General features: G+C 38.7%; 1 long non-coding RNA gene across 1 annotated transcript in view; it reads right to left on the reverse strand.

The window, feature by feature from the left end:
• LOC101687743 overlaps positions 1-10,221 on the reverse strand; it is a 72,635-nt gene extending 62,414 nt beyond the window's left edge. The window contains exons 1-3 of the long non-coding RNA XR_198670.3: positions 9,860-10,221; positions 3,981-4,074; positions 3,321-3,415 (exon numbers count right to left, since the gene is read on the reverse strand). This is a non-coding gene — a long non-coding RNA (uncharacterized LOC101687743). The remainder of the gene's footprint in view (positions 1-3,320; positions 3,416-3,980; positions 4,075-9,859) is intronic.
• Between the last annotated feature and the right edge of the window lie 318 nt (positions 10,222-10,539).

Below are 10,539 nucleotides of genomic sequence, written 5' to 3' on the forward strand. Positions count from 1 at the left end.
GGACATTACAACAGTTTCACCACTCAAGAGTACAAGAAGCCTTTTTATCTCCAACTCCTCTGATTTTTGTTAATCTCATGGGTATTAAAAGACATCTCTTTCTTATTTTGACTTTTAATTGTTTAATTATTCATGAATTTGAACATCTTATTCTTTAGTTGCTACCATTCACTTTTACCCTTCTGAAAATTGTGTGTTCATATTCATTCCTTTTTTTCACAATTGGGAGATCTTTCTTATCATCAATTTGCATAAGTCCTTTAAACAGTCAAAATATTTGTTCCATTTTACAGTATCTTCCTTATCTTTAAACTCTTACTTCACTCTGTGGTATATCTTATTGAGCAGATATTTATAATTTTGGGGTAACCATATTTAGTTGTTCTGTAGAACTACTTTCAAGAAATACATTATTTTCCTTTTAAAATGCTATTTCAGAAGACAGGAAAAAAGAGAAATCCAAACAACTCATAAAATTAGAAAAATTTTAATTTAAAGAATCAAGTAAGATCATTACAAAAGATATATTCCACTTGACTTGTACACATAGGTGATAAATTACATAATACTAATCAATTTAATACTAATAAATTACTAATAGCAGATTAACTTTCTCTAATAGTGGATTAAAATAAAGTGATTAATGGTTTATTAAAAGAATTCAAGGATAGTTCAATATCATCTATTATTCAATTACACCTATAGACGGAGAAATATAACAAGATTTTAAATAACAAAATTCAACAGGAAACACATATTTAAAGGAAAAGATTTAAATGGATTCACTTTAAGGTTAGGGAAAAAAAGGTATTCCCATTATCTATTGTATAATATAGAACTGTGGGTCATTAGCAATTCCATAGGCAATAAAAGAACTATGAGGTATAAGATTAGGAGAAAAGCCAAAAATTCGTTATTCTTCCGAGAGTATTAAAAATAAGGCAGATTATTAAAACTAGAGGGAAAATTCAACCAGATTGTCCAACAGAAGATAATTTCCCGCAAAACTAATACCATTCCTTGATGATATAAAAATTAATTAGAGACAAATCTGAGAAAAAAAAAGATTCCATTGACAATGCAAAAAAAAAAAAACAACAACACCACATTAAACCTATTAATTATCTGGATATTAAATTGGCAAAGAATACACCAGAACTCTTTGGAGAGAATTTTAAAAGTAAATTTAGTAACATGAAAGAACCTATTTAAGAATAGCCCAACATCATTGGTGAAATGGCCTAACTTTATAAGTTATTAATTCTGATCAAACTATCTTATAATTTCAAAACAATCCTTATCAAAGCATCAGTTGGATTTTTTAAAAAGAAACTTGACAAATACTATAAAATCAAATATAAAAATGAATAACTTTGAAAAACAAAAGTCAAAACTGGGAACTTGTCCACTAGATATTAGGACTTTAAAGTCATTGTAATAAAAACAGTTTTATAGCTCTAAATGGATAAATATAATCACAGAACAAGCTAAAGAGAGAGGTCAGGGTTGAGTGTCCCCAGGCTTCCTTGGCCTTCGGGGAGGATAGCAATTGGCCCCTAGATGTCTGCAAAATTAGAATCCTGACCCTCAGGTAGCAGCTTCTAAATTATGCAAAGAGGCTTCTTTCAGGAAAGACTGAGAGATGGCCATTTCTCTTTGACTTCTGTGCTGAGTCCTGGCAGGGATAGCTGGTTAGGAACTGTTTCTTTATTTGGGTTGCTAAGTTTTATTATATCATTGCCAAAAGAGACAAAGTTTTCTTTTTCTTTTCTGCAGGCTCCAGAATGACATCTTTTTATTTGGAGACAGTAAGTCAAGTTTCTTGGGAAATTATTTCAATGTTAAGGCAGCTAGTTCCATACACAGAGAACTATGGACTGTGGAACTGAAAGGGACTCTTGAGTTGACCACTCTGGACAGTTAACCAAGAGGGGGGAAGGAACTGCTTAGTTTGGAGGTCCTGGATGCAGAGACTGTGTAATCACTCAATGTTTTTATCTTTCAAGGTCTAGTTGTTCGCTCCTGTATCACCTTGAAAATTTCTAGTGGCAAAAAGTTTATGTATTCCATCTTGCAGGTGGCAATTTTATTGTGAAACTCCAGGTACACATAATTTTCCTCTATGTTTAATGAAATTTTCCTTCCTCCTTTACATTACTTACTCACTCATTCAAAATTTTCTGTCAGTAATGGTATATTCACTACCCACTTAGAGCCATTGTTTCATATTCTGATTTCCAGAACAGCAAAAATGAAGCTCTCCTAATGTCATGTAGAACTTAAAATACTGGCGTGATTTTGGATTTCAATTCTTTCAACCATGACCTGGTGTTCAGGCTTTCTCCATCTTGGTTTCCTTCCTCTGGATTAAGTGTCCCCATTAAAATATGGCACCCAGAACTGAACAAAATATGCCGGATGTGGCCTGAGCTACAGAGTGTAGGAAAACGATTACTGGTTGTAATTTAGAAAAAGGGCTTCTACTAATGCAACCTACGAATGGGACTTTTTAAAGGCATCTGCCTTAGACTGATGGGTCTTATTAAAGTTGTGGTCGGCTAAATCCTCCAGATCTTTTTCACATGAATTCCTGCCAAACCAAGTTTCTCCATCCTGTACTTGTACAATTAATATTTGAACTTTTATACAGGACATTGCATTTATTGCTATTAAATTTCATCTTATTGGAATTTGCTCAGAATTCCAGCCTGTCAGAACATTTTTGACTGTTGATTGTTGTATTTATTATCCTTTCCAACTCTGTGCCTTTCAGATTTCATAAACTTCCTTTCCATATTGTCATCAAAATCACTGGTAAACAGGCCTAATGAGGCTGGGCCAGAGAGGGAATGAGTGGCTGTCCACTGGCAAATGGAGACTAAAATAAATTATTTGGGGCTGATTGCTGACTTCAGTTAACCCACTTTTACTCAGCTTGAATTTCATCCTGACATTAATTTTAGAGGAAATACTACTGGACATTTTATTTAAATCAAGTGTTTCTGCAGATTTATTATGGTTGGCCAACTTTATTGTATTATTTGGAGAAAAAAAGAAGTTCATTCATTCGTTAGCGCCTACTACATGCCAGGCAACATTATATGCTAGGGAAGTAGTATAAGCCATTATAAGGGATTTTAATTGTAATTGTAATGACAAACCACTGGAGAGTTTATTAGGCATAGAAAAATGATAGGAGTTCAAGGGTTGAAGGGTTAAAAGATCACTTTGATATTAGGTATAGAATAGATTATAGATATAGAAGCGCAGGAAGGTAAGCAGGGAGACCAGTTAAGGAGATTAATTGAAAAAACACCTACTTCTGCGACAGAAGATCTAGCTTCGACTCTTAGCTCTGTCACTGATGACAAAAGTTGGGGAGAGATGTTTCAGCCAAAAACAGGGGTTCCCTTATCTGTGAAATAAATAAGGTGCTTTGTGAAACAACCTCTACAACACTTATCAGCTCTAATATCCTGTATATCTGGAGTTTAATCAACACTAGTTGATTTGTTTTCTGTCAACCCCAGAACGTTTCAGGCTCTATGACGATGTCACCTTTCCTTGGTGTCCCTTATTTCAAACTGAGATTTCCTCTGTTGTATGTGATGCTTCAAAAACTGTGAGGGTTGGACCTTCGGAACAACATCTGCTAATTCTGTATGTGGGCCCATAATGTCGAACTTCCTTCAAGTAGCTAATTACATACCATAAATAATCCCTTACCTGGATGACATTCTTCATTTTATACCCTTTAACTGTCTGCTCTCTGAAGACCTTCCTCCTTGTTTGGCAGGCTGTAGCAAACTTAGACCTGAATAGTTCCTCCTTCTTGTTATTGACTATACAGTTGGATGTTGTTATACATGTATGTCATCACAGATGCATTGGCCGCTGCCACAGCTATCACAGAGCACACACCAAATGGTTGTATTTTGGCAAGAGGCAGTTAAAGAGACCTTCGTGTTGCATAGGCTTACCATAGACTGGGAGTAGTCTCTCCATCTTCGGGAAGAAGTTCATCTTCTGCTGGGTTGTATCATCATCACCTGCATCAGCAGCAACATATTGTCCCTGAAATACATTAAATGTGTAGTATATGTCTGCTATGGAGCTAAAAGATTTATGTGCATTATCTCACTTTATAGGGCAATTTATTCAGACATCCACTCATTCATTTGATTACTATTTATGGTACACCTCTGATGTACCAGATACTGAGCAAGCACTAGGATGTGGGGGGTAATACAAGCAGTTGATTTCCTGCTTCATGTCATATGTAACCTAGAGGGAAAAGATGAGCACTAAACAGGTGATCATAATGAAGTAGATACTATTTTTTGGAAAAATGCAAGGTGTATGGATGCTTGTTAAGAGATGGACCCACTAGGTAACTCCACCTTCTGCTATTTTCTGAATATACCAAGCACTCTTCTACTTGAGGATTATTGATTTCCTGCTCCCATTATCTAAGGTTCTCTTCTAGAAATCCATATGGCTTATTCCCACATTTTATTCATTCAAATTACAAGTTATTATATTGGTGGAGCCTTTTCCTACCACTCTACTTAATGATGCAACTTCTCTCCTCACAATTGTCTATCCCTTTACCCACCTGATCTTTCTTCACATAATTCATCAACACCTGAAAGGATATGTATGTCTCCCTTCAACCTACTACTCTAATAAGTAACTTGCATGAGACCAGAGACTGTTTTATTCACTGCCGCTTTCTGAGTGCAAGAACAAGAATTGACATGGACTAGGTTCTTGCTCAATAAATATCAGCTAAATGGTCGACTGACTGAATGACTAAATGACTGGACGAATGCTCTGTGAGAGCTGGGGCAAAAGCTTCAATTTCATCATGCTGTGCCACAGATCAGGGCCTTGTGTTTTGCCTGACACTGAATAAAAGAGAGACAAGCATCTCTGGCTTAAAGAATGGTCATTCCATATTTGTGTTGGAGGATGGCTATGTTAATCTAAAATTCCTGCACAGAGAGAAGAAATAATCTTGAGCGATTTTGTAAAAGAGACAACTCAGAGGTATAGTACTTGCTACAGACAAGTGTTGAGTTGATGAATGAATGCATATACATGTGTGAGTGAATGAGTGCCTGTCTTGGTTTGTTCGCTTGTATAAGATTATGTACAGTGTTTCCATTTCCCTGTGTTCTGTGAACCCCTTACCCCTTCTTGGCCCAGTCTGTTCCTCTTCTCTTTTTCCTAGCCCTCTTTCTACATATATCTGGCCCAGATTCTGTCCTCTGGTGTTAAAGGTAGAGGACTATAAAAAGAAGGCAAGATTCAAAGTCAAATAGCAACGAGGGTCACAGAAACACAAAGAAAATGAGCTGAATAAGAAGCAGTATGTGGCCTTTGGGAAGCAGCCGAGAGCAGTCTCTTGTCCTAGGCACACACTGACTAGAAAGCAAACCAACTTGATGGGGAGATATTACCTCTAGAGGTGGAAAGGGCAGAAGAAGGGATGCGATTGATGAGAAAAAGCTGGTCTTCAAATGGGAAGGCATACCTGGCTTTAGGAAATCAGAAGACACAGAGATCAAGAGCGTCCTAGTAAAATTTGCAGGAAGACCAGCAGACCACCAAGGATTGTTCTTAAATGACCCAGCAATGAGGAGGGAGAGAAGACCAAGGACTGGAGTTGGGTCACGGAGTGGGGGGTGGGGGGGTAGGGGAGGTGGTTTGGGGAATTGAGAGCATCCCAGAAGAAAGAGCAGAGCCTGTGTGAGTTCACAGTCACTCCTTCATTGGAACAGACCCTGTTTTCTTCCCTTTGCATAATAACAATCTCCTCATGTCATTCTGTTTTCCATAAGAGGCAAGGTGAGATGCCTTGGCAGCAGCAATGCTCCTAGGCATCACCAAACAACTGACTAAAAAACACTCAGACTCACTTATGGGCCTCATGAAATTAAAAAAAAAAAAAAAAAGACTTTTTTTTTTTTTTTCTTACAAAAATCTCCCAGGAGTTCAGTTATTCCAGTATTTGTTTGTGGACAGGGCTTCAACTTGCAGCTTCACTGACCTAAGCTGAAGCAAAGGGATAGTGGGAAATTATCCTGAAGGACTGTTTTTAAATGTAAATTTACAAATGGGTCTGTCTGGAGAGTCAGCCGAGTTAAGATGTCTTGGCAGGTAAATATCAACATGAGGCCCTCTAAGTCCATTCCTTGTTTCTTCCTTTAAGAAATAAGAGATAATGTTCAGTGAATCACCAGATGGAGAATTTGTTCAGGCAAAATGGCTTTGCAAGTTCCCTTGTAAATCGCCTCTGGCTTCTAAAAAACAGTAGCAAATGTGCCAAAGACTGAATTAGCTAGAACAGAAGTTTCACTTTTTCACTACAAGAATTATCTGGGCCTGAGCAAAAACCTGGACTTCCAGAGTTGGAAGGGATGTGAAGAGACTGTCAACCAGGCCTCTGGTTTTAGTCAGGAAGGTTTAACAAGTTAATGAAACAGGGTGAGGTCCCCTTCAGACTTGAAAGAAATCTATTCCCTTCATAAACTTGAATCTAAAAGGAATTGGCTACCCATAGGATGTGGATACTGAGGGAACAACATTGACCTCTACATGATACATATTGTGAAGCCCTTGTATAGGTTGGCAAATGGCCTGGGGTTGCCCGAAGATGACAGCCATTTTAAAGTTGACAGCAAGAGATGAGACTCTTTCAGAAAGCCCGAGGTTGGAACTTTGTCTCAAATCTTCCAGAAGATAAGATTCAACCCGAGAGCCTTCAGCTGAATTGAGCAAAGGACACTATCTACATTGAGAGATACAGACCACCATATAGCTTTGAGGCCTGCGTCTTGAGCATATTCAGTGTTCTGAAGTGTTTTTAGAAAACAAATGCCTTTCTAGAACATTATCTTAGAGGTACCCCCCACCACCACCATTCCCAGGACTCTGTAGGGCTTTCCTCTCATAAGACTCCACAAATGGGGGTTTCTGCTGAGTGAGACTCTGCTGAGGAAAAGACTTCCACCTTCACCTTCACTCCTCCTGAAGTAGAAAGAGGAATTGAGGAAGTCATTCGACAGGGTGGAAAAATAGCAGTTGGCTATTTTTAAGCTGTACCTTTCAGCAGCTTGGGTGAAAATTGGGGCATTGAGTCAAAATCATAGAGCCACCTACCCAAAATTTACTGGGCTTTTACATGTGTTTCTTTTCTTGGAACTAAAGTTTGCACTTGAGAGGAGGAAAGCCTGAGAGGATTATGGACTGTGTGCAATTTAAATTCTTTTGCATTTAGTGACTTATTCTGGTTAGGGAAGGATTCAGGTATTTGGATAATTTCATAAACCATTGACTTTTTAAAGAGGAATATGAAGAAACATATGCCAATTGAGTTAGAAGCTGGGCATAACTGTGAGATGGATATTAGTCCCTTTTACCAAAATGTGGTTTATGAGGCTTTTAATAGAGATTAAATTGGTGGAAACCAGGTTTTACCTTATTATGGATTTGATAGTTTCTACATTTATCTCTCCAACATAATACTGAACTGTTGGACCCAACGTAGAGTCTTATACTCTGTGTAGATCACCTAGTTCCACTTTACAAATAAGAAATGACAAATTTTGATATACAAATCAAAACAATTCATTGGCAATTATCTATTTCTTTCTATACAAAACCCTCCAGCTGTCCCTGTTTCTGTTAATGGCCCTAAGAACCCTGGTGTGTAACTTGGGATCACTTTGATGTCCATACCCATTTCCATCCTGGGATGTTCTTCACTTGCTAAAATTCTACCCATTCAATGAATATTATTGAGTTATTGTCACTGCTAAAACTCTTTAGACAATGATATGTACTATGAAGAAAAACAAGACTAAGGGGAAGCCGAATGACAGGTTTGGAAAGATGCAAGTTTTTAAGCGGTAGTCAGGAAGACCTGTCTGTCTGGGAAGGTGAGAAGACTGAAAAATTTAAAAGCAAAGTGGGCAGAAGCAGGTACATTCATGAATAGCAAGGGGCCTACTGGCTGGAGGGAGTGAGGGGAAGAGTAGAGGGTGACAAGGTCAGAGAGGCAGGCAGGGGCCACACATGTGGGGTTGGAGTTTATTTCAAGTGTGAGAGCAGTGGATGGCTGTGACAATGACAGTGATGAGGGTGACAGAGTGCCACTCCTCATGGAGCTTCCACTCCAGTAGGAAAAGAAAGGTGAACGAGTACACCAGAGGTTAGTTGGTTCCTGCTTTAAAAAGACAGCATCGAATGGACATTTACAAAGTCATGAATCCATAGGGCTCCAAACTGCTGAGTTTACCCCAGTCTGCAGAGAGACATTATCCACCTTGAACTTTCCTCTACTTGAGGGTCATATGTCAGCTTTTCATCACTTTGCAACAAGGATTTAATGCTCAGGATGGTATACATATTTTCTAACCTAGTGTTGGGTAGAAAATAAGATTTTATGTTTTCAGGACCCTCATTAAATCATTTTAGAAAACAGATTCTAAGACTCCCTTTTCCAAAAATAAATGCTTAGTGTATGTTTGCTTTTCAATACTGGTTCTTAAGATTGATGAAGTTATGACTTCGGCTACCCAATGGGAAATCTTGATGACATCCTATCTAAAAGATTAGGGGCATGTGTGTGTGCGCATGCGTGTGCTCTGTCTCCCATCATCTATGTGAATTCTACGTGAATGAATGAAGGAGGACATGAGAAGAAATGAGCTGGGGTTGCTGTTTCTGAACTTAATTTTCTTTTATCCTCTATGTCTTGGTTCACTTAATATAATTAAGACAAAGGTATGGATGAAGTAACCCCTCCTTCCTCCAGCTCATGTGTCATGAATCCCCACAGTGGTGACCATGGAAGATCCGAGCCCCTTGTTCTCCCACACTGGACCCCTCAGTCCCTTTACAGAAGAAAGGATGGCACTAGCCTACTGGCTAATTTCTAATATCAGTCTGGAACCTTCTACATAATTTGACCCTTTTTCCTTCTATCTAGATAAAGAGGTGAAAATCAGTGCCTCTCAAAATAAAAGCAGATTTACGTTCCCATTACTCTCCAAACCATAGAGAAGGAATTGGGTCAGACCACTTGGCCTGAAGCTGCTACTTCTGTATAAAAGCTTCAAAGGACTACCCTGAGGGCCCATGGCTCCCCAGGGGCCTTGTAGCAGTGCTGATGTTTACAGACAGAAAATGGAAGGACTCTGGTGTGGAGGCAGGAGGATGGAGCTGGGAGGAGGGGCAACGGGTGAAGACAATTCTGCAAAGGAATCAACCCTTTTACCTACGGCCTTTTCCCCCCTGCACAGGTCCATTACTTTCTTTCCATTCAGTTACACTCCTATTGAGCTAGGAGGAACCAAAGAACCAAGAGCCTTCTTTGAACAAAGAACCCAGAAGGGTGGGGCCTGGACGGGTTGTGATAAAGGCCATCATTTCAAAGAGACGTGATAAGTAACAGAAATGCTAGCTTCTTGCTTCAGTATGAAAACGCTTATGTGGCTTTCTTTAAAATTTTTTGGGGGGGTGGGTGTTGCAAGGGGAAGCGGAATGAGGAAGAGGAGCAGGAAGCCAAGGCCCCACTTTATCCAAAGCCCAGGGGATTAGAGGGCCTGAGCAGTGCCAATTCTGTTCAGTTCACCTGAATGAGGGCTAAATAATAAAATCACATTATACAATGTGGAAGTCAAGCCAGAGCAATGAATACAGAACAAAGGTACTTTGGAATATGCCATCCTAATATTCCTGTCTGCACAGTTTAGGGTTCTTAAATGTGTTTTATGTTTAATGAAAGAAACAATGACTTTCAGTGGAGGGAAAAAATAGATCTTTAAAGATAATCAAGGCCTTAACTACCTACCTTAGGTAGCTGAGAAAAAGCTACTGTACTCTTTATTTTTTAACACTCCAGATATGTAATTTAATGCAGGTCTAATGACGGTCTCAAACATGGGGCTTTAATCGAAATTGTTCAAGCTCAGTACTGTGACAGGAACTCACAAGCCCCCAACAGTGCTGTCCATTTTCTCAGGTTCTGTAAGAAAAAAGGAAAGAAGAAAAAAACCTCTTGAACTTATGTTGCTATTGATGTGTAATATACAATAAAAAAACAGTTAAATTTCAATTACCCACAGGTAATTATAATTTTATTGTTTGACTGTACTACAGGGATTTTTGTAATTCCCAAGACTAATAATTTTCTATAATTTTACAGGTTGTCAAATAAACTATTAAAGATTATCTTTGAAAAGGCGTCTGCAATTGTAGGGACATATCATACTGTTCATGTACTGTATTAGTAATTAGAGATCCCTGGATAGTGAAATATCTGTGCTGGGAGCTCACCACTGGTAGCACATTTCCTCACCGCCGCCTCTAATCTCCCACGAAAGCTTTCAAACTTCTCAGGTATTCTGTTCACTGCTGTAGGACTTGTGTTCAAATTTTATTCATATTCCCCCCAGCAATTCCAAACGGTTTGTCAAGATAAATCTCTACCTCCTGGTGGGAAGAAGTTAAAACCAGGGGGATGGGCCCCAC

Source organism: Mustela putorius, unplaced genomic scaffold, assembly GCF_011764305.1.
Source record: "Mustela putorius furo isolate JIRA1106 unplaced genomic scaffold, ASM1176430v1.1 tig00000224_pilon_pilon_pilon, whole genome shotgun sequence".
NCBI lineage: Eukaryota > Metazoa > Chordata > Mammalia > Carnivora > Mustelidae > Mustela > Mustela putorius.